This window comes from Protopterus annectens, chromosome 10.part0 (assembly GCF_019279795.1).
Source record: "Protopterus annectens isolate FY-2018-M chromosome 10.part0, PAN1.0, whole genome shotgun sequence".
In the NCBI taxonomy this organism is placed as follows: Eukaryota; Metazoa; Chordata; order Ceratodontiformes; family Protopteridae; genus Protopterus; species Protopterus annectens.
Window position 1 is genome coordinate 1,279,556,979 of NC_056744.1, and position 26,131 is coordinate 1,279,583,109.

Consider the following 26,131-nt stretch of genomic DNA (forward strand, 5'->3'; position numbering starts at 1 on the left):
AGTTTTGCAGTCTCAGATGACAAGCTGTAGTTTAATTTAACTAACTTTTAACTTTAGCAAAGTTGTACTTCTTAAAATATGAATGTTCAAAGAGCAATACACAGGAAGTATTTTTAATTGGCTCAGAAGAAGAATGGGTTCTGTTTTAGGCATGTGATAGTACTAGCCTCTAATAAAATTAAGTTGACCAATAAAAGGCTTGAGCTATGATAAACACATATGTTTTTTCCATATTCTTTGATTTGCATAATTTTTATACTTCTGTATTTAGAATCATACTGCTTGTGTTACTGCATAACAACTCAGCATTGGAGGCAAAGAGGGTGACAATATGAAGTCATACAGCAGCAAAACCAGTGTGCCAATGTAATGGTATAACATGAACTGACAGTGCCAGTAACCTACATATAAACAACAGCATGGCTGTTAGAAGGCTGGTCAGAGGGTGTACGTTTGCATACACTGGACTCCATGTTTTTCTAGCATGTGTAGAACATGTAACACTGTTAAAATGACCCTTGGAAAGCCTCCCAGTGGAGAGGTCCCATCCCCAATATATGCCGAGTGCAAGTAAGCATGTTATCTGGAAAACTGAGCATAAAGAAATTGTGCTTTTAACTTGTCACCACTCTCCCCTGCTACTATGTGATTACATCACCTCCACGGCCCCATTTTCTTGCTCCTTGTGGAAACATACTTAGGACTAGAAAAGATGGGTGATTTAGTAGATGGTTAATGGGCTTATACAGTCATCCTGCATTAGATGGTAATAACAAAATACTATAGAAACAATGCGCTATTATATCATAGTTTATCTTTAAAGTGAAAAGAAGACTGACAATTCTTTTTAACCAGTCACATAATATGACATGAAAGGACAGCTCAGTCTTAATAGTGCAGTTTGTTTTCATTCATTTCCGAACCCACTTATTCTGGTAAGTCTCTTGTTCCAGCAGTAGTCTGCATCTCATCGTGGAGGTGCCACATACAAATATATAATCATTCCAGTGTGTCCTGGACCTATCCTGGTGTGCTCTCCTGATGGAATTTGCCTGGCACAACCTGTGGGGGACATATCCAGATATAATCATCACAAGATATTCAAAACACATTATCTGACTCCAACCAACATGAGTGAACCATGGCTTGACTCCATGTAATCAGATGGAATCATCACAAGATATTCAAAACACATTATCTGACTCCAGCCAACATGAGCAAACCATGGCAAGACTCCATGTAACCAGATGGAATTATCACAAGATATTCAAAACACATTATCTGACTCCAGCCAACATGAGCAAACCATGGCAAGACTCCATGTAATCAGATGGAATCATCACAAGATATTCAAAACACATTATCTGACTCCAGCCAACATGAGTGAACCATGGAAAGGCTCCATGTAACCAGATGAAATCATCACAAGATACTCAAAACACATTATCTGGCTCCAACCAACATTAGCAAACCATGGCAAGACTCCATGTAACCAGATGGAATGATCATAAGATATTCAAAACACATTATCTGACTCCAGCCAACATGAGCAAACCATGGCAAGACTCCATGTAACCAGATGGAATGATCACAAGATATTCAAAACACATTATCTGACTCCAGCCAACATGAGCAAACCATGGCAAGACTCCATGTAACCAGATGGAATCATCGCAAGATATTCAAAACACATTATCTGACTCCAGCCAACATGAGCAAACCATGGCAAGACTCCATGCAACCAGATGGAATGATCACAAGATATTCAAAACACATTATCTGACTACAGCCAACATGAGCAAACCATGGCAAGACTCCATGTAATCAGATGGAATCATCACAACATATTCAAAACACATTATCTGACTCCAGCCAACATGAGTGAACCATGGCAAGACTCCATGTAACCAGATGGAATGATCACAAGATACTCAAAACACATTATCTGACTCCAACCAACATGAGCAAACCATGGCAAGACTCCATGATCCTCAATGATGCTCTCTGAATGCAGAACTCTTCACTTACATGGGAGTGAGCACAGCTACCTTGGCAATCAAATGCATTTCTGCTCCTTGCATTTGTGAGCTCATCCTTTTAGTCTACTCAAATCTCTTCACTGCAGGTGAAGATACTGGCATACACTGACTAGTAAATTCCTTTCAGTCACTACTCAAAACTTCTGACCACAGGTGAGGATAGGGGCCTTGCCTGATTGGTAAATAAAGTGATTTGATCTAAAGCTCCATTCTTATTTCACCACCATGGCCTGTTAAAATGCCAGCTCTACTGCTACCTCTGCCTCCATCCACTGGTTGATCTCCCTATCTTCTCTGCCACCTTTTATGCATGAAGCCATGACACTTAATGTACTACACCTAAGGTATCTAACCTCCCATCACCTGCAGAGAAAAATGAGGGCATTGATGTTTATCCCAACAACTTCTCAGTAAGCGTATTCCACTCTAATATATATGCATGGCTCTGCAGTGTAGAGGATGGAATTCTGTGACCCATATGACTGGGTTTTGATTAGTGGGCCTGGCATTTGGGAGATAATGTGGGAGCAGGAGGAGTAAAGGGGTGTGTTCCACTCACCTCTCCCAGTGTCAGTGGGGAGGGATGTGGATACTCAGGGCAAACAGGGAGGTGTGATTTCCCTAGCAAAGACTGAGAGACCACCATTCATACTTCAGGGTTGTGAGAATGGTGGAACTGAGGGGGTGCTGTTTACTGCAGCCCAGTGCATGTCCCCTTCCTCCATTGTATTACCATGTGTGTGCACAGGTTTAGGGCAGCATGAAAAAATCTCAAACCACCCCTGACAACAGCCTGAATGATGACTCCTTGAAACTGACCCTCTAACTAGTAATGGAGAAAAAAATAAGCCAAATTTGCCAAAAGGGGGTTAATGATCAAAAGACACTGGAGATAAAATGAGACACAAAAATAAACTCACTATAGTACATGCTGAAGATCACAGTCACTTGAGTCTAACAGGACAATGTCATTTGCAAATTACAAAGATGCAATATTCACATCCCACAGACAAGATACTCTCCAAACCTTGATATACTGTCCTTGTAAATTACAAACAGGAGGGGAGATAAGGCACTGCCTTAATGGAGTCTTATACCCATTTGGCATATACTTGACCTAACAGTGGGATGCAAGCACAACTGTCACTCTTTTCTGTGCAAAGACAGATTGGCTAGTGGCAGTGATTCTGCGATCCCTTAATGTTGTAATATCTCCCAGAAGATATACTTAGGTAGACAGTGATATGCCTTCTCCAGTGTGACAAGACACACACATAGACTATATTATCAAACTAACCACCTTTCATCTGTGAAAGGACAAGGAATTGATTCCCTATATCGTGGCCATTATGGAACTTACACTGTTTCATAACTGCACAAAGTTTCCTTTTCAGGATACTGCTATATGCCTTCACAGACAATGTGGTAACTCTATGACTGGAACCCCCCTTTTCTGAAAATGGGAACTGCAATCCCATTCTGGAAGTCCAGTGGCATGTCCCTAACATTCCACACTAAACTGAAAAAAATTATTAAGCATAACAAGCTTGCAATGTGTTGTGCCTTTAATATTTCCAGCTGAATCTTATCCATGTCTGTAGCCTGCCAAAGTGGAAATGTTTAATCACTGCAGTGATCTTGTCTAATTAAATATGTCCAGTTACACTGTCAGTCCTGGCACTGTTCACCAGATTTAAAATTTCCTGAAAGTCCTCCTTCCACTTCCTGCAATGTCACAAGTAGAGGCCAGTGTTTCTCCATTGTTGCTGAGCACAGTCACAGCAATATCTCACCTTCACCCCTTGAAACCCTGCCAGAACTACTTGGTATTGGAATTATCATGCAGCTATAAAGCCTTTGGTCTGCAAGGTGCTCCACATTGAGGATTGCCATTGTAGCTGCTGTCGACAATCAGTGTACAGAAACATTCTTTGGGACTCTAAAAATAATTCTTCATGGCCTCACCAAACTCTTACACAACAGGGCCTTCACTTCAGCAACTAGTACAATACTGCTTTGCTGCCTTGTTTTTCTCCTTTCTTTGTCTCTGATGTCCAAGGTTACTACTATAAGAAGCTAAAAACACCTTTGTATCTCAGTTCTTTAATGCTACCTCAATTACTGGAAGTCTTGAACAGTGTCCATTCAGGGTATATACCCTTATCCTTCCCAGCTGTAAGAGAGAATTTCTTCTGGAAGTGGCAGTTGAATTCACCATGCACAAAATCATTATCTAAGCACTCTTAGGATACCTACATGACATGTTTGGATTTTTCATATCTGTTCAGCCACACACCTTGCCATCTGACCTGGTGACCAGTTGACAGATCCACATTTCTTTTGAACTCTGTGTTAATAATATAGTTCTTCAGAAATGGTGAGGTGACTGCAAAGCCAATCACTTGACCTTGAGCTCAAGTTGCTATGATACCATACACACTTATGAGCATCCTTGTATTTAGACATGGTACCTGCTATGGACAGTCCTTGACTGACACAGAAATCCTAAAACAATCCATGGTAAGAATCAAAAAGCATTTCCTCTGTTACACACACACACACACACACACACACACACACACACACACACACACACACACACACACACACACACACACACATATACATACACACACTGAGCTACAGAATCTGTAGGATGCATCAAATTAGTTACCAAAGTGACAGTCTCTAAGAGGGCCAAACACTCCAAATACTTATTAGCTACATATGTAAAACATATAGAGAGCTTTTTTTCTTTTTTTTTTTGTCAACTAATAGTCACATTGAGATGAACCTGTTATTTGCTAGTACAGTCTCCAAATGACCAGCACACAGCTGGCAGCTTGTGAGTAATAGCACCTCTTCTGAAGGTCAGCTCCATAGTAAGAGAGAAAGACCATCTCCAGATAAGAAGTCTGATTCCATAGTCAGTGCTATATGTAGAGGTAAGACCAACTAAACCAAACTGGTACTTTTCAGCCTCTCACACAAGCTCTAACTCCTTCCTAAACAGAAAGATGACATCCCATATCTCAAAAGCCAGTCTCCAGTTTAAACATCTAGTCTGCCATAATGCATGCCAGTCCTTACTGCCAACTAACTAGCATTGCATCTAACCTCCAATCCTTAGTTTGTTAGGGGTGATCTAATACAGAAACTCAGCACAAGTCTCTCAGACAGAGCACTGGCCAGGCTACATGAATTGCCAGTAAACACAACCCTCAGGATTGGCTCAAGGAATGGGCTCCACTATTCCTGTTATGCATAAGATTTTGGATTCATTAAATGAATCCTCACTCTCACCTTCTTACTCATCATCACCCCATGGGAAGCCTTGCTGCTATTTAAAACCCTGGTACTCACAGGGCTGGCATGTCTTACACTTTCATTGGTGCACTGGTCGTAATCTTGTGTAACTTCATAATAATGTTCTTTCTGCCTCAGTGCTGAGTTGCTATGTAGCTGAACAAGAGAATGAATAAAGAGAGGTGAAATTAAGTAAACCCTTTGTACTGATTCTAGCCCCATTTCCTTTTTACCAAAGAACATGACATATAGTTGTAGACAATAAAGCACAATATATTTTTTGGTGAGCTGTTGTATCTTAAGAGTGTCATTCTTCAAAATGGCTAGTAGAACATAACATTAATAACATTATAACAAGATTCCCAAGGAGCTTCACTTTTGTCTTGCAATGTTCATTTCTGAGGAAGATAAGTTACTTGATAAGTTACTTAATTATAATAAAACAGTGCATTTGTAAATGAGTATATACACTTATTTGGATGTATTTCTGTAACCCATGTCTGGTCTTCTCTACATGCATGCCAATAAAATACCATTCCATAGCTATTGGTTAATTAAAATAGCTAATTCAGATTATAATGCACTGTATTCACTCGATCCAATAAATAGGTATACAAGGCTACTTCATTAAGAAACACTTCTAAATGAAAGCAGGAAAGGATGACATTTATACATACAAATCACTACATGCGTAATTGTTTGTATATGTATACTGCTCAGAAATATAACAGCAGAAATCACACTCATTGAAAAGTTGCTGGAGGGTTTCACTCTGTAAAACACTGCTGGGGTTCTTCAGAAAAGCTCCAAAGAATAAAGCTTTAAGGCAAATTTGGGTTTCATGAATTTCTAAAATCAAAATTTTTTAAAGTCTACTTTTGTGTAAGCATTTTGTGACTGCTCACCATTTCCTGCTGTTCTTATCAGAGGGTCAGGTAGCATTAGTAGCAGTGGCTGTACATTGACACAGCTGTGTTCTGGTAATTTCATGCTTTCATAGGCCTCTAATTGCTCTCTAATTGCTAAGTTGATTTCCCAGTTGCTGAAACTGCCTGCAAAAAGCAACTGTGCATTCTTAATATTGAACCTGAAAGGCCATAACTAATTTTCCAGTTCTTGTTTCATAAGAATAAAAGACGTTTCCCCCCCCCAAAAGCCTTACTACTTTTTAAAATGGAATTTATTTGTTTTAAGAAGACAATTTTCCAAAGCTGTGCATTAAATGCAAGCAGTAGTAATAGTAATGATGCTGACACATGCACTGACTTCTGAAAAAAAATTACAATTCATTAAGCTGCCAGGTTAACATTAATATAAGAATGAAATATGTGTGTGTGTGTGTGAGAGAGTGTGTATGTATGTGTGTGTGTGTGTGTGTGTGTGTGTGTGTGTGTGTGTGTGTGTGTGTGTGTGTGTGTGTGTGTGTGTGTGTGTGTGTGTTTGTGTGTGTGTGTGTGTATGTGTGTGTATGTGTGTGTGTGTGTGTGTGTGTGTGTGTGTGTGTGTGTGTGTGTGTGTGTGTGTGAGTATGTATGTGTGTGTGTGTGTGTGTGTGTGTGTGTGTGTGTGTGTGTGTGAGTGCGTGTGTGTATATGTGTGTGCGTGTGTGTGTGTGTGTGTGAGTCTGTATGTGTGTGTGTGTGTGTGTGTGAGTGTGTGTGCTTGTGTGTGTGTGTGTGTGTGTGTGTGTGTGTGTGTGTGTGTGTGTGTGTGTGTGTGTGTGTGTGTGTGTGTGTGTGTGTTTGGGAAGGGGGTTCTTGTGACTTGAAGAGAAACTATTGCAGCTTCTTTCCAGTGAAAAGTTGTCTATTTTAGCTGGTGCACTGACACTTGAAACCAGTAGCTGGAACAGTAATGCCAGATGGCAGAGGAGTAAGTGATGATGATGATGGAACAGTATAGTAAGATGAACATTCTGTCTCAGATAAGGAAGCAAAACACCAACTCTCTGAGTAGGGCAGCATTTGCTTTCATGTTGTACCCAGAAGGCAGAATGTGACATAAGTCTTGCAGGAAAAAAATCCAAAGCAAAATATTTTTAATCACATTTCAAAGGAATTTGGCACACCTGTACCTTACCCATGAAATGTGCAGGCATAAAGAGAGCATAATGAATGCAGCTTGGATACACATGCCATAATGTGAGGGACAAAGAAGCCCTGTGATGATTTATGCATCTTTGCCAAGGGGCTTGAGACATACCTTAATAGATTGTAACAGCATTTAATTCTGTTAAGAGAAAACCAAAGGGTTTAACCACAAGGCTTTTTTCTGGCCAGCTGATTGGGGATTGGCTGTCCAGCCACATACTGATTTTAATCCCTTTCCCCTTCTTTCCAAGTCTTGTCTTCCATCTTCAGTATTGCAGTTAAGACCTACCTATATCAAAAAAAAAAAAAAAAAAACCTACCCATATCATCATTTATAAAAAACAAAAAAGCGAGCTGGCTGCATTTACTTCACAAAAAACTATTTATTGTAAGCACTTTCATCGAGGCACATGCCCCAACTTCATCAGACAACTCAACAACAGACAAAAACTTCATTTTATACTCACATTCAAATTCAATTAAACAATTAAATCATTAATTAAACGATTAGTTAAAGTTACTTCATATTTTAAAGTGCCCATGCTTCCAGACTTTCAATCTATTAAAAAGCCTTTAAAAGCTATAGCAGCAGTGTAAGAAGAATGTTTTGACATATTATTAAAACACCTAATAAATAAAACAATATTATACAATCGTGAAATCATAAATTCATAAAATCCTAAACACTACAAAATTGTATTTGTATATCAACATTTTATACCACATTTATGTTTTGAAGATATAATTGTACATGTATTCTATTCATTACCTTGAAGCATAATTTTCATCAGAGCAGGAATCGGATATATGTTGTACTGATTCGTTTTTCATTGAATGCAGTACATGGGGTTAGAGTAAGATCAGAGAACAATGCGATCAAGCAAGTTTCTCCTCACTCCCTTTTCTAATTGATCTTTGAGTTAGTACATTTTGATTTGCAAACCATTAGAAAACTTTGCAGTGTGGAGGGTGTGAAGTTCACTTTTACAATTATGTTATGCACCAAGTTCGCTAATAAAAATCAAACTGCAAAATACATACTACAAAATACTAAAATAGAAAATATTAGGTAGTCCACAGTTGAGTTAAAAATGGAATATCCTTTATTGAAACACACAAACAAGTGACCCTAGTTGAGTATAATGAAAAGCATTGTGATGATATGGGCTAGTGCCAGCATAGTTAGTAGAAATTTTGTAAAGAATGATATGTCCTTTGAACATCAAACTAAAGTATACAAGACACTTGAGTTACAAATATGTTAGAATTGTATAGCATTTAAATATCAAACTGATTTGTACAGATGCTTATATTACAAATGTATTAGAACTGTATGGCATTTGAAAATCAAAATGTGTTTGTAAAGTTGCTAGTGTTAAAAAAATGTGTCAACAGTGGATCCTGCTATATGTATATATGTTGGCAAAGGACCCTGGAAGAGCAGAAGTTAACCAGCTAGTTTATTTTAAGAAAAATAAGGGAAATATAAATGAGCTGTTAAACCATTAAAATGGCATACCACAGTGATGAATAGGATCAGAGATGGTAGGTCTGGGAGAGGCCATTGTTTAATAGACTTTCTAAAGAAGAGGGGAAGCACTGTAATTATTTCATGGCTCCAGGGCACTGACATAAACATTTAGATGTGTATTGTAGCCATCTATGCTAATTTCCTGTCTTAGCTTCATAGGGGGATACTGTGAGAACTTATAGTCAGGTGACCGGATGAGGTCATTCTGCCAGCCATCTTAGAAATTATGTTTTAGATATTACAGTGGAAAATCTCTCAGTATTCAGTATTCTGTCTTGGGCTTAACAACAAGAAGGACCATTCACCACATCATCTGCCTTGCTCTATTAAGTAAGTAGGGAATAGTAATTCTAGATTTAGTCAGGGAAATATAGTGAAATTTAGTTTAGATATTGTTTTTCTTTATTTGTCTGAGTCTATCCATCAAGATTATTTTCAATATTTCTTGTGATTTGAGCTCTGTGGTTTACTGTAAATATATATTCAGTATTTCATATTTTTTTATTATTTATTATTAAATATATTTAAAACTTTTATTGTTGCTGGCCCCTTTTAGAAAATATTTAACCTTTAAGAATGCTTATATTTATTTGGTGACACTGTGTGGGCCACTCCTGAAAGCCTAGCTGTCTTGGTCAACTACTACTATTTATATTAGTATTAATATTACACCATGTAATCAGACACCCTTTGTTAACGGCCTTAGAGTAGCTGATTGTGGAGTATCTGGTGGCAGTTACCTTACACTTTGGGCAGAGGGGGACAAAGCAGGTAAATCTGTGCAAGCCTTTCCCAGGTGTGTGTGTGTGTGTGTGTGTGGGGGGGGGTGCATGTGTGTGTGTGTGTGTGTGTGTGTGTGTGTGTGTGTGTGTGTGTGTGTGTGTGTGTGTGTGTCAGCTACTTGGAGCAGGGACAGGAAGCACTGGGTTCACAGACAGGGTGCAGGAGGACTTTGCTTGGGCACTCAGGTTGAGGATCTATCACTACAGCTGTACCAGTGAGGAGTTTTATTGGGGTCCTGGAGAGAGATTGAGAGATCCGGACCTGAGACTGAGTGTGTTCCCTGTGTGCTGTTAAGTGAAATTGTACTTGATGCAAAGAGGTCTGCATCATCCGGAAATACTGAGTGTATCCATTTGTATTCCAAGTTAACATCCCTCCCCAGTGTCAGTGGTGAGGATTGAGGCTCCTTGATTACTGGCCCAGAGAGGGGTCATCTCAAGCATCAAAAACATTTATTATTTCTATATAATCAGGCTATTTGGAGCAATGGAGTAGTTACAGAGGGTGGTTTTGTTAAGAGCAATAAAAGCATTAAACTCATTCCTTTAACCAAGTCCTCCTTTCCCCTTAACACTATAATGAAAATTAAGATTGCGCTATCTTAGAACTAAAACTAAAAAGCTAGAAACAAATTATATAATAAAAGAACAGCTTATTAAGGCTAATCTACTAATCCAAACTTTATTAATTAAAAAACTAACTCACTAGCAAAATGACTAATTAACTAAAAAAAAGATCTGCCACTAGACAGATATCAAAATAAATATTAATACTTATAAACTGAAATGCTTTTAACAAAGATCACTTTCATACCAAATAAATACTTTATCAGGTGTGTGTGTAAAAAACATATCATAACATATCATAATGAACATGTGCATAAATCTACAAGTGAACACCTAAGCAGGCTGAAAACCATAGCTAAAATTCCTAAGGTAGAAATACAGTGAAAAATGTTAAGGCCCTGAGGATCTGTTTAAGTGTGGCATCTAACTAAGAAAGCACTTAGTTTGAATGAGTAAAAGTGCACTGAAAAGTATCAGAAAACAGTGCCAATGTCAATTATTTTCATTGCAAAATATTTATAATGTTTGGTATTTCTTTACAATATTAGAAAACAGTGTAAGAAACTTCTCTGTGTGGAAGATTTTCAGTCCATATATTTCTGGTTAATCACTGTATATTAATCATATCAGACAATAGTAGTAGAAGTAGCAAACGTAAACTCGTCAAGTCAAAAAGTAATAATAGAAAATATATAATTCTACAGCATTACTAAGTATTCAAAAGTAATCCAAGCAAGGCAGGCAGTCTGTTTCCAGTCGAAAATCCTTTATTAAGTACACAGACAAGCGATCCAAGTAAAACAAAAATAGAGTAATAATTTCCTGACAAGCTTTCTAAATATATATATATACTTTTTATCAGGCATGGGAGTGGTTTATTGTGCTGTAAAACAAAGTGTTATTGGTACACATGTTAAATTCACATCCCTTCCCCCATCAGTGTGACATTCGAGCTGGTCCTGCCCTACCTAGTAGCTGTCATAATAATATATAGCCCTAATGTACTATAATGGTACATCTTATTTAACCAAATTATTAAGCAGATTATTAAGTGTGTGATTTTATACAAGGCAATATACTACATGGCTGGAAATATATCAACCTTAGTTCATTTTGCGATCAAAAATTATATATAAATATATACATATACATTTTGCATGTAAAAATCAGTTTCTATTTTCATAACCTATTGTTAACAAAGATCGCTTTCGTCCTTCTAGACTTCTTCAGGTCTGTGTACATGAACCCTAAAAACCTATATGATTGTATAATTAGTTAGTATTGTTATTACCATCATTTTGAATAAAGTGGAAAAAAGAGAACCAGAAAAAAATAAAAATAAAAAAATATATATATGTATGATGATGGAAACAAAATATACACTTAAATTTCAAATGATTTAAAATGGTATTTAAAACCAATTTGTAGAAAAAAATAAAATAAAATACAGTAAAATAAAATGCAATTAGTCATGTAAACAATGTGGCAATTTTCTAAGTTCCAGTGCACTTTTAATTGAACAGTAGTAGTTTAGTCCAGGTTTTCTAAAAGAGTTCAGCTTTAATTGCCACATGAGTTCATGTTTCTCCAGAATATTCAGGATGTCTCCTTCAAGATCACCCATGTCTATGCGATCCAGGATCTGGAACTTAAAACCTGTGTTTCTTTTATGAAGAGAAAGGTGTCTGGCTAGTGCATTATTTTTACATCCAGAGCGGATTTCTGACAGATGACATGAAATCCTTCGCTTGAGTTTATTTACAGTCTTGCCCACATAGAATGCATCACATTCATTGCAATGTGCCCTGTAAATTACTTTTTTAGTGTTACAGTCACCCCCTGCACTGGTTTTAATGATCTTCTTTAAATAAGGGCAATAAAAACTATCACCTTGCTGTATAAATATACAAAATGTACAATTAGTTTCACATCTTTTAGTGCTTTTCTTACATGGTCTAGGTTTAAATTCAACAAAACTTCTAATATTCCTGGCCTTCCTATAAACAAATGATGGGGCTTCACCTAAGATGTTAATCAGAAACAGGGTTTCCTGTGACAATGTCCCAGTTTTCTTCAATAATATTTTTGATACTGTGATAATCCAAAGTGTATGTCAGGATGCAGATATTTTTGCATTTGTTATTCTCTGTGGGATTACTTAACATTTTTCGACTGGGGAGGTTGAGTGAAGGTGCTTCAGTCCTTTTCAGTTCTATAATGGGTTCAAGGATGTTTTTTAACATCTGACTTTCATAGCCTCTCACTAGAAAATCATTCTCTAAGTTGTTCAGGTTTCTCAAAAATGGTTCCATCTCTGTGGTAATTCGAGCTAATCTATAGCCTTGGGATTTCACTACATTATACTTTATATAATTTATAATTTAAAATTTATAATTTAAAATTAATTTAATAATTTAAAATTTATATTTTTGTAGGATGTAGACTTTTACTGTGGAGTAATAAGTTAAACCCTCATTGATTTTCTGAATAGATCAGTGGTGATTCTGTTATTGTTGGTGTCCTTGGAAATCTGCATATCTAAGAAAGTGGTTGAAGTACAGCTATGGGAACAGGTAAACTTCAGGAAGGGGGTTGTTTGATTGAGGTAAGTGATAAAATCTCCAAGCTGCAAGGTGTCACCTTCCCACACAATAAAGACATCGTCAATAAAACGTAAATAGCATGTGATATGCTGCATGTAGTCTGTGTTGTTTAACACAAAGTCCTCCTCCCATTTGCCCAGGGCTATGTTAGCTATGCTGGGAGCCATGGCAGCCCATATTGCTATACCAGTTTTTTGTTTGTAGTGTTTGCCATTGAAAGTAAAGAAATTGAAGTCCAGTACAAGATTAATGAGCTTGCTTAACTTTTGCAGTTGTGCATGTGTACCCTGATTATGTTTCTTAAAAGACTCCATAGCTGCTGTTATACAGTAATTGTGAGGGAGCACTGTGTACAAGGATTCCACATCAATAGTTGCCAAAATACTGTCAGCTTCCACTGTAATGTTTTTTATTTTCTTCAAAAAATCCATTGAATCTCTTATGTATGACTTATTCTTTTCTGCTAGAGGTTTCAGCAAGTAATCAAGGTAAATGGCTGTGGCTTCAGTAAGGGAACCTCCACTTGCTACCACCGGTCTATAAGGTGGGTCTTCTCTGTTCTTGTGTGGCTTTGGTATTCCAAAAAAGTAAGGTAAACGTGGGCATGGGCTCCATAAATAATTATAAAGATTTTCAGTGATAAGTTTTTCTTCCCATAATGTGGTGAGATTAGTGTTCCATAAATCATATGCTCTTTTTATGTCATCCATGGCAAATAACTCATAAAATCTGTTATCCTCCAGCATGTTCTCTATCTTTTGGTTGTAGCTAGTGGTATCAGTCACAGGTATACCTCCTCCCTTGTCTGCCTTCATTACATGCCTGGATTTATCATTGCCTAGCTCAAGCAATGCTTTTCTTTCTCCCTGTGTTAAGTTATAAAGTTTTTTCTTTGGAGGTTTTTTTAAGCAGTTTCCTGATATCCATCTCACATTTCAATTCGAAAGCAGCTAGTGTTTGATGTAGTGGTGGACAATAGCTGCTAGGCCTTTTTATAGTTTCATCAATAGACTTATTTTCAGTTTCATTACTTTTGCCATGAAACTGTACCCTTAAGTTGAGCTTCCTCACAAATATTTTAAGGTCTATCAGTACTTGAGCAACCTCACTCCTGCAGCTTGGTACAAAAGTAAGTCCTTTGGACAACACACTTTTTTCCTCTTCAGTCAGTGCTTTAACAGAGTGGTTCCAGATAAGTGGAGCACCTGTTATTGTGGTACCTGTTGTTGTTGTTATTGTACCTGTTATTGTGGCTGTTTCCTCTGTCTGAGCCTGGGACCTGGGTTGTAGTCGGGATTCCAGTCGGGATTGCCCAGGTATTGCATTTCCCTCACCCCTGTCCACTGTTTGGTTCTCCTGTCTCCCTGGGAGTTTGTGGATAGAGTATGAGACCTCTGGAATTCCTCCTCTGCTTTCTGGAATCTTGGTGGGTTGTAATAGTATTCCTCGCTGTGGCTGTGGTATGGGGGGACCTGGTAAGAGGGACAAGCTCTGGGGCTCTGGTGGTGGTCGTCATTCTTGTTCTGGTACTGGTGCTGGCTTTGGTATTGGTGTGGTGGTTGATGTCTGTGCTGTCGATATTGGTCTTCCTGAAGAAACTGATCTCTGTGATGGTGCTGCTGCTCCTGGTAGCTGGATTGTCTGTGGTCCCGGTTGTCCTGGTAGTCCTGTAATTCATCCTGTAGAACTCTGTCGGTTCTGGTTGCTGCTGTGGCTTATGTTCCTGTCCTGATCTGTCTGTGATGTCAAAGGCTTCTGGGGAGTGTTGATAGCCAGAGGGTTTGGGATTGTGGGGAATGAGATGTTGGAGGGGCAGTCTCCTGGTGGTCCTGTATTGTGCCCCTGTCTGGTTTTGTGCGAGGATCTCCCCTGGGAAAATCCCATTGAGGTCTGCTGGCACAGTTATATTTTCTCTTATATCCCCTGTAATAACTAAAACCTTGTATGTTGTTGGTTCTCCTGTTGCTGTTGATATTATTATTGTACCTCCTAGTAAGTCTCCCAGGATCATCTTTGTCCAATTGATCTCGTTTCATTTTATTAATCTTTCTTTCTTTAATGGACTGCTCATATCCTTTCACTCTTTCTTTAAGTAGCTCAAATTTAGCATCTAGGTTATTGTGGTTCTCATTTTCCAATGTTGTTTTTAAAGATGTGATGTCAGCCTTTGTAGCTTCCTGCACACTAAGGTTGTTCCTTACTAGCAAACGAATAAGTTTGTAGCTGGCATCCTCTAAAATATCTACTCATTCCTTAGAAAGTGAATCATCCATATTTTTCCACATTGGTCTTTTGTTCAATCTAAGTCCCCAGGGTAGTCTCTTCTTATCTATGCTTTGTTGTAAATAAATGTGTTCCCAGTAGAGACCCTGCATGCATTTCAGTTGCTTTTCTAGTTTAGAAAAAGTCTCTGAATTCGTATTTTCTAGGCCCATTCTTATTTTAGTGTATTTTATTTTATTTTTTTCTACAAATTGGTTTTAAATACCATTTTAAATAATTTGAAATTTAAGTGTATATTTTGTTTCCATCATCATACATCTATATATTTTTTTTTTCTGGTTCTCTTTTTTCCACTTTATTCAAAATGATGGTAATAACAATACTAACTAATTATACAATTATATAGGTTTTTAGGGTTCTTGTACACAGACCTGAAGAAGTCTAGAAGGACAAAAGCGATCTTTGTTAACAATAGGTTATGAAAATAGAAACTGATTTTTACATGCAAAATGTATATGTATATATTTATATATAATTTTTGATCACAAAATGAACTAAGGTTGATATATTTCCAGCCATGTAGTATATTGCCTTGTATAAAATCACAGACTTAATAATCTACTTAATAATTTGGTTAAATAAGATGTACCATTAAAGTACATTAGGGCTATATATTATTATGACAGCTACTAGGTAGGGCAGGACCAGCTCGAATGTCACACTGATGGGGAAGGGATGTGAATTTAACATGTGTACCAATAACACTTTGTTTTACAGCACAATAAACCACTCCCATGCCTGATAAAAAGTATATATATATTTAGAAAGCTTGTGAGGAAATTATTACTCTATTTTTGTTTTACTTGGATCGCTTGTCTGTGTACTTAATAAAGGATTTTCGACTGGAAACAGACTGCCTGCCTTGCTTGGATTACTTTCGAATACTTAGTAATGCTGTAGAATTATATATTTTCTATTATTACTTTTTGACTTGACAAGTTTACGTTCGCTACTTCTACTACTATTGTCTGATCTGACTAATATACAGTGATTAACTAGAAATATATGGACTGAAAATCTTCCACACAGAGAAGTTTCTTACACTGTTTTGTTTTTAGACCCACTACACTTTAGTGAGTTGTTTTGAGACTTTGGGGATACCACGGAGATTACTTGTTTTTTCTTTACAATATTAGCATGCATACTATTAGCATGTAATGTCAGCATTAATCAGTCCCATATCAGACTTTTAATAGCCTTTCAATCAGTGGGGCAGTTTTCTGAGTTATAGTATGCTTTTTATGGAGCAATAATAATTAAGCCCTTGTTTTCGAAAAGAGTTCAGTTTCAGCTGCCACAGTATTTCACATTTTTACTGACATTACATGCTAATATGATACATGCTAATACTGTTGTAAATAAAAAGAGAGGGTTGTAGTCCAGGAAAACAAATATGATTTTTCTCATGAAAAAATCAGAACTTTAACAGGACTCACGATTCATAGCAGTTGCTACCTCTTGGACATGATGCATGACATAAGACCAAGTATACATGAAGACTGAGTTGAAGAAAGACTTTCGTCATCTCTCCAAAATGCAATATTTCTTCCTACGTTGCAGCCAGATGTTTTCCCATTGAGAGGAGAAAGTCCTGTTTCCCTGAGGATAAAGAGATGTGCATGCTGACATCCTCTGGCTTTGTCAAAATATAAAGAGATTCATGGAAATTCTAGTAAAAAACAATCAGAAAATGTTCAACAACAAATACACCTACCTGTTACCATCTTTTATGGGCATCTCAAAGACTCTCCTATTACTGAAACAAATCATTAAGGATGATGATATTGAGGTGTATGTGGGATCAGGCTGAGTGGGTAAAGATTTTGATTTTTTTTATATTTATATATTGGTCTATGTAAGTTAATTTACTGAGCAGTAGATCAACTCACATAACATCAGCAAAAAATGATCACTATCAAAAGATCAAATTAATATTGCAAATGGTCCTAGACATTGCTTTGGAGAAAGTAAATTCAAAAACATTGTTTTCCCTACACTCCCAGTACTTACACATACCGACACTTAAACTGCACAATATTGCACAGAAAGGGCATATTGCACAGTGTAAAAGTGATCTCTCACTACTTTTGATCATCTTGCCTGTCAACCAAATGGTATAGGCAGGAAAGCTGTCAACTATGAATTAGTGATCTTTTAACCTGCATTAATAGATGCATGTACGCATATAGGTTAAGACAAAGCAGGAAGTAAGAATAGAAAATTGGTGTGTGAGGGGATGCATTACAGAGGACACTAGTGCAGGGCTGAGAAGTCCTTTAGTTCCAGCTATTTTGTTAATTTTCAGCCTCCCAATTACCCTTTTAAAAGGAGGAAGAGGAAATCAGTGTGAAAAAACATAACAGAACTTAACAGCCCTGCCATATTGCCATATAATGTAAAGTAATGGTCGCTTTCAGAGACTGTAAACTGTTAGGTTAGTATCTTTTCTGGACTTTTTATTACATAGCACATAATCTGCAGGGATAAGCAAAGGATCAATGTTGTACTTTAGTGTGAAAGCAGTTGGATGAGTTCCTTACTAACTATGAAAACTCCACTTATTATTATGGTAGAGATCTGGTTAACAGTGTATGACTTCTTGGTTTGATAGGTTCATCAGCAGCCTGTTTTAACTGACTTTTTACCTTATAGTGGTTAAGTCACATACATGGAACAATAGGACCAAGTTTATAGGACCCCCTCAAAACAGTTTTAATTTTCTTTGAATATTTTCATTTTTAAGCAGACCCCAAAAACATATAGACACACACACACACACAGACACAGGTGCAAACACACACACACACACACACACACACACACACACACACACACACACACACACACACACACACACACACACACACACACACACACACACACACACAGCTTGTTTGATTAAATGTGCTGCCATTAAATGTGACTTTATTGCCACCCTTTATCTAATTCCAGTAGGGTTCATCAGTGACATGCTCTTGGTTAATATATTCTGGAATAGGGATGGGCAGATCACTACTACTGTTATTGTCCTGCTTCCTTGAACATTATGTAGCCAACTGTAGTCTTTGCAGTGGGTGCAGTTGCACATATTTCTCTGTAGCCAGATATTGGGTAATTCACATTGTCATTAGTTGGCTGTCTCAAGGTAACTTTCCATTTTGGGTTGTTCCATTGTGCCTTTCCACACATTTATTATTTAACATTTGTTTACCAGGATGGTCCGACTGGACAACAGTGTCCATTTTCAGTGGAGGCCCAAGGACTAAAGCTCCAGCAAAGTACATTTTTACTAATACATGTCTAGTACAACAAAGAAAAGGTTTATTATACAGCTTATATGTATCTACTCACAGTCTAGCAGAGATCAGTAAAGCAATTCATATACATTGGAGATTAATCAACAAAAATATATACATGAGAGATGAGATTAACACATAAATAAAGTACAAATACAGTACAACATGTCAGCGTTTTTTTAAGTCTCTACAGTACATTTAGTATGTCATCTGACAGAATACAGTTTACAACTGTGTGGAAGACAAGGGGATATAGGTAAGGGAGAAGGAGGTTACAGGAGGTATAGAGTGGATAGAAGTGTAGTTAGAGGCTATATCTGAGTGAGTGAGTGAGACAAGGGGATATAGGAAAGGGAGAAGGAGGTTACAGGAGTTATAGGGTGGATAGAAGTGTAGTTAGAGGTTATATCTGAGTGAGGAAGACAAGGGGATATAGGTAAGGAAGGAGGAGGTTACAGGAGTTACAGAGTGGATAGAAGTGTAGTTAGAGGTTATATCTGAGTGAGGAAGACAAGGGGCTATAGGTAAGGGAGGAGGAAGTTACAGGAGGTATAGAGTGGCTAGAAGTGTAGTTAGAGGTTATATCTGAGTGAGGGAGACAAGGGGATATAGGTACGGGAAAAGGAGGTTACAGGAGTTATAGGGTGGATAGAAGTGCAGTTAGAGGTTATATCTGAGTGAGGAAGACAAGGGTTTATAGGTAAGGGAGGAGGAGGTTACAGGAGGTATATAGTGGATAGAAGTGTAGTTAGAGGTTATATCTGAGTGAGGGAGACAAGGGGATATAAGTAAGGGGAAAGGAGGTTACAGGAGTTATAGGGTGGATAGAAGTGCAGTTAGAGGTTATATCTCAGTGAGGAAGACAAGGGTCTATAGGTAAGGGAGGAGGAGGTTACAGGAGGTATAGAGTGGATAGAAGTGTAGTTAGAGGTTATATCCGGGTGAGGGAGACATGGGGATATAGGCAAGGGAGGAGGAGGTTACAGGAGTTATTGGGTAGATAGAAGTGTAGTTAGAGGTTATATCTGAGTGAGGAAGACAAGGGGATATAGGCAAGGGAGAAGGTTACAGGAGTTATAGAGTGGATAGAAGTGTAGTTAGAGGTTTTATCTGAGTGAGGGAGACAACGGGATATAGGTAAGGGAGAAGGAGGTTATAGGAGTTATAGAGTGGATAGAAGTGTAGTTAGAGGTTATATCTGAGTGAGGAAGACAAGGGGATATATGTAAGGGAGAAGGAGGTTACAGGAGTTACACTGGATAGAAGTTTAGTTAGAGGTTATATCTGAGTGAAGAAGACAAGGGGATATTGGTAAGGGAGGAGGATGTTACAGGAGTTATAGAGTGGATAGAAGTGTAGTTAGAGGTTATATCTGCATGAGGAAGACAGGGGGATATAGGTAAGGGAGAGGGACATTACAGGAGTTATAGAGTGGATAGAAGTGTAGTTAGAGGTTATATCTGAGTGAGGAAGACAAGGGGATATAGGTAAGGGAAAAGGAGGTTACAGGAGTTATAGAGTGGATAGAAGTGTAGTTAGAGGTTATATCTGAGTGAGGGGAAAGTTATCTAGGGTTAGTACATGAGCAGAGCCAGATAGATGTTAGGTGATCTGTTAGTAGTTTCCTAAACTTGGTGGTGCTGGAGGTGGATCTAGTATTGATGGGTAGGGAGTTCCAGATTTTGGCGATACTGTTTGAGTACAGTGAGTCACCAGCATTATTTCGACTTTTAGTGATGTTTACTAGGTATTTGTTACTGGAGTGCAGGGTCCGGTTATTGGAATAGTAAGTAAGTAGGCCTTTGAGAGTAGGTGTTTTTTCAGGTTGGTTGAGTATTTATTGGGCCATGGAGAGCTGGTTAAAAATTAGTAGCTTATGGAATTCTAGCTATGAGAGTTCTTTGAGAGCGTGACAGTGATGGGATCTGTACCTGGCATCTGTAGCGAACTTTACTATTTTATTATAGCAGCTATCTAGTTCGTTTATGCAAGTTTTCTTGAGGTTAGTAAGGATGGACAATACATATAAGAGTGTGAAGAGAAGGTGGGCTTTGGCAATGGAGATTTTGGATTTGTCTGTGAGGAAAAGTTTATTCCTTTACAGGCTACCCATTTTTCTGGATTTTTTTGATTATTTGATTTATGTGGAAATCAAAGTTCATGTTTTGGTCTATTACTACTCCCAGGAGTTTGGTGTGTGAGACTGGGGTAATGATGGTATTTTTTTGCTGAGGTGATTTTGAATAGTGACTAGGGGTCAGGGGAGCTTGTATGGTGAAACAGGATGAGTTTTGTTTTGTTGGGATTGAGTATTAACTGAGCATTGTAAGCCAGATTTCTGCTTTAAAGAAGGCTTGCTGTGTTATTTTCTGAAGATGGTGGAGTGTTGGGGCTGCACAAATTAAGGTAGAGTCATCGGCGTATTGTATTAACATGGCTTCATTAGTGGTAGTATGAAGGCTATTAGTGAATAATGTGAAGAGAAGAGGGCCAAGAATGGATCCTTGTGGGACCCCTAAGGTAACTGGCAGCAGTGGGGAGAGGGAGTTACAACATTTGATTGCTTGCTGCCTCCCAGTGAGATAGCTCTGGAACCAGGTGAGTGTGGAGTGGCTGGTTTAAATTCTGATCGCATGTTTAACAGTCTAGAGTGTGAGACTGTCAAATGCTTTTGAGAGGCCAGAAAGATAGATGAGACCAGGTTACCTTCACTTCTGGGAAGGTTGACAGAGTTAGTGAAGCTTAGAAGGGCAATGGTTGTACTATGGTGTGGGCAGAATCCATGTTGAGTTTTGATTGTAGATTCTTAGTGAGGAGATCATAGAGGAATTGGGAATGGATGCATTTTTCAAGAGTTTTTGATAGTGGATAGAGGATAGCAATTGGATGGTAGTTGGAAAGCTCTATAGAATTGCCACCTTTATGTGGTAGAATGATGTGGGCTATTTTCCAGATAGTTGGGACCTGTTGTTCAGTGACGGAGCAGTTTATAAGGATGGAGACAGGGTATGAGATGGCTTCTGCAGTGATTTTGAGATAGTCTGCAGGTAGGTTGTCTGCATCTTGGGTTGTTGGTTTGAGTTGTTTGAGGTATTTTTTATGGGGGCAGTAGGAATAGGTTGCAGGGAGAAGTTATTATCATTTTGTGCTTGAGGGAGAGAGGAGTAGGGGAGTTGCTAGCATTTGTTAGTTTGAGTAAAGAATTGGTAAAGAAATTGTTAAGCTGTATAAATATATCATTTATAGTGTTCTCAGTGTTTGGGGAGGGGGTAGTGATTTGACCAGGCTGAATGATTTTTTTTTATTGTTGGCCAGAACTTTTGTGGGTTTACTTGGTGTTCTAGTTCTATTTTAGCATGACATTCTTTTTTGTCTTGTCTTATATTTTTTTGGAAGAATGTCTTAGTTTTAAGTATTTTTGATGATTGGTTAGTGATTTGTTATGGTGCCAGTTGTCCAAGGCTTTGTCTCTTGCTTTTAGTATAATTCTTGTTCTTTTGGTTAGCCATGGGGTGTAGTTGAGTTTTATCCTAATTGTTCTAGGTGGGGCAGGCTTATTTAGGATGTTAAGGAGGGTGGAGTTAAATAACTCCACTGCCTTGTCTAATGGAAGTTATTGGAGAGGTGCCCATCTGCAACTTTTGAGCGCATATATGAATTCTTGTGGACTGATTTTTTTGTTGTTGCTTCTGATTTGCTGATATGATGGGGTTTTGGAAGAGTTTATTTGCTGCCGGAGTAGAAAGGTGGGCTGGTGGTCACTAAGGCTGTCATGGAGACAGCCTGTGAGGTGTAAGGGGTTGGGTTGACTGGTGAGTATCCTATCTAGGATTGATTCTTTTTTTGTTATTTTGTCTATCCTGGTAGTGTGTTGGATTAGTTGGGAGAAGATGTATAGAGAAATGTGGTTTGTGGGTGCGTTTGAGTTACAGCAATACCAGTCAATATTATAAGTATTATATTAAGTATAATTGTTTCTTGGGGAAGAAGCTTATTTACCCATTGTAGGATGTGCTCTAGGGCAGGGATATTATTCCTTGGTGGGATGTAGATACCTACTATGTTTATTTGCTTTTTAGAATTAAGTAAAAGTTTAGTTACTAGTATTTCTACATTAGTGACAGCTGGGATGCTTATATCTATAGCTTTGAGGGTTAGATTATTTTTGTATAGTATGGCTACACCTCCTCCTCTTTTTCCTATCCAGTCTTGTCTATGTATGTTATAGCCAGGGGGTGTTATCTCATTGTTGTTGATCTCGGATTTAAGCCATGTTTCTGTGAAGACAACTATATCATATGAGTAATGTGACAGGGTGGTGTGGAGTTCATTGGTCTTGCTGAGAATAATTCTTAGGTTTATATTTAATATTAGGAGATTAGAGTTTTTTCTTGTGAGGTTTAGCGGGGTTGATGGTAGGTTGATAGGTTTTGTTGGGGGGGGGGCAGGATTGGGATGTATATCTCCTCTAAGAATTAGTTGTGATTTAATGTTAACTATTACTTTTATGTATCTTTGTAATGCTTTATCATATGTCAATGATGTAGCTGACTGTGTTTTGAGGGGGACAAGGTGCAATGTGTAAAGGGAGGTGGTCTCAATATTAATGATGTTAGTAGCAATGATAAAGGAGGTTTCTATTTGTTTTGGTGGGTAGGGAGTTTTGGGGGTTTGCTGTTTCCATGCGGTGTTAAGATGTGCATGATACTATGTGAGCTGTACAGCTAATAATAGGAGGAGGAGGGTTGGAATTTGATAAAGTAACATATTGTACTATCTGTGGATGTAGAGTAAGTAGGTATGTGTTTTTGTTTAATATGGGAGTCATGTGAAGATATGGTATTGATGATGTATGCTTAGTGACTGTGTGTGTACTGAAGGCTGTTTGTTATGTACTAGAGATTAATTGTAGGTTTTGATTAAGTAACTTAGTTTATAGGGTGGTTGGGTGTGTGTTGTGTTGTGATTGGAGGGTGGGAGGGGTTATGTAGGTGTAAATATAGGAGTAGTGGGGGCAGGTGAGAATTGGGGGCAGGGTAGGGGAGCAGAGTGGAGCAGGATGAGCTGAGTAAGGTATTTGCAATTAAAAAATAAACTGTCACTTGCTCTGAAGTCACATCTAGAATGTTTGCCCTTCTTTTGTTACTAATGCTTTTTTTTAAAAAAAAAGTAGTGAGACCCCTTTTAATTTGACCAGTTGGATGCCCTAAGAAATTACCTTGTCTGAGGGCTGTAAGTGAATGAGTTAGCTATTGTTGATTCTAAGAGACAGACTGGAAGGGTAGTGGAGATATATCTCAGACGAGAAAGAACAGATGGCTAAACATTTCTTTAGAGACTTTAAGGGCTAGTATTATAGTTTAGAGTGGAGTGTTTTACAGACTTGAAGGTTAGAAACCAGGCTGTTTCTGCATGGTGAGGGATAGAGAACTGAAATCCCTGCTGCTGGCTAATGCAGTTATGCTGAGTACATTAAGGATTACAGAAAAATAAAAAATAAAACAACCTACTAATGCCTTTTGTATTATAATAAGACATACATTTAAGTTCTGCAAGGTTCTTAAGGACAATTGGGATTCCCGCTGGCTTTGGTTATGTTAATGGTGTTATTTTCCACAGGATAGGTGCTGTGAATGCTATGGGACACAGCTGGCTTGGGGCTGAGTAAAAAAGACGGTAAAAGATGGTAGAGAACAGTGAGCAATTGTAAAGTTCCACAGTTTTAACCCCCCCACCCCCAAAAAAAAAAAAGTTAAAATACAGTTTAGGGAACAGTAGGCAATTGTGAAATATCACAACTTTAACAATCACAAAATAAACAGTTTAGAGTATTAATTACAGTATAGTAGTGCAAATTTAAATAAACAGTCTAATTATAGCAATAGTTAGATCTTTGTTCTATGGCAAATACTGCACTCATATCACTGTACACATTAGCTGCATATTCCTCAAAAGGTAAGCTGGACTTTCTATAGCAAAGCCGTATTCTGGATGAACTAAATGGTATGTTTAACAGTGTAATAAACAGTCTCTGGTTCCAGCCATAAGTTTACGTATACATCAAAGGCAGTCATGCAGCCATGAAAAGATAGCTTCTTACATGCAAGTAAAACAGATTATTTTGAAATGTAAATGATTAGCCTCCAGCACTGGTCATAGGTTTAAAGTTGAATCAAACACAGGTGCCAAAACATGTAGAGAAAAATAGCATGTGGTACTACATCAGCACTAAATTGGTCCAAATAACAGTGTATCAAGAGCTTCTGTAACCAGCCAAATGTTTAAAGTAGTAACAGACCCAATCACTTAAACATGTAGTAAGATTTGCTTCTGATACAAGCCATGGGTTTAGGACACTGATGGCGAACCTTTATGGGTTCAGCATGTCAAAAGTTCAGAAAATGCGTAACTTGACTCTTCTGGTGTGTCACCCCCCCCCCCCGCAACAAAAACAAATAAATAAAAATAAAACAAATTAAATAAATAAAACAGCATGGCTCTCAATACATCAGTGATAAATCTCAACAGAATCAGGGACAAAACTAGAAATAAAAGACATGGACAGTTTTAAACTACTAGTACTATTACTTTGAGACACAAAAAATGAATGTGAATGAATATACATTTTCTGAGGTAAAATAAGTCTATAAATCTAATTATTGTCATTATTAAGTGCAAAAATGTTGCCAGTTCTAGGAGGGATTAAGAGGGACAGTTGAGAGGAATGTAAAACAGCACATTCCTAGAAATGAAGACTGCTTGCCCTTTACAGAAGTATAACCATGAAGAGAAAACAATGTCACCACTGCCCTTTGCAGACTCTGTCAAGTCAGTATACCAAATAGTTTAAGGTTAATAACTTCCTTACCTCTGCAGCAGTGTTGTTGAACTGGCTCCTGGCACAAAATAACTCGATGCACTTCATACAAGTAACGAATGCAAAAGCAGTTTGATTGGTAACGCTGGTGTGTCACCCAAAATTTTGTGGCATGTCACCTTTGATACATGTGTCATAGGTTTGCCATCACTGGATTAAGACAACTTACAAAAACACAGTCACTAAGCCAGAGAAAGGAGAAGGTTGTAGGTATATTTCAAATCTTTTCTTATTCTGCGTGGCCTATTCCTACTGTTGTGCAGCTTGTATTAACAGGAACATGCTGCTACAGTTACAAAGCCTGTTTTTATTGGGTTAGGATGTACTTTTTTGTTTTGTAAAAGAAGATTGCAGTAGTAAAATTCCATCTTTTTAAGCATGAATGCAACTCTGGATCTAATTAAAAAATAGATACAATACCTTGCTATTCAGAATCTCAGTTGCATTGTTAGTATTAAGAACTTCTCTGGAGAGAAAGGTAGATTCTGAGAAAGAGAGAGGGCAGAGAGACAGAGAAACACATATGTATATATAGAGAGAAATAAATAGTCTATACAGGCAGGAAGGTAATTTGTCTGATGAAATGGGATGACTTTTCTATATTAGTTTTACTTCCCTTCCTGCTGACAAACAATTGTCCTTCAGTGCATTTGGAGCACATTTGTGGGTATCTAAGTAAAGAAGTGAGAGATGACCAGGGTTGGTGCCCTTGCTGACATCTCTGAAATAAGGACATTTCTAATAGTACCTACTGACA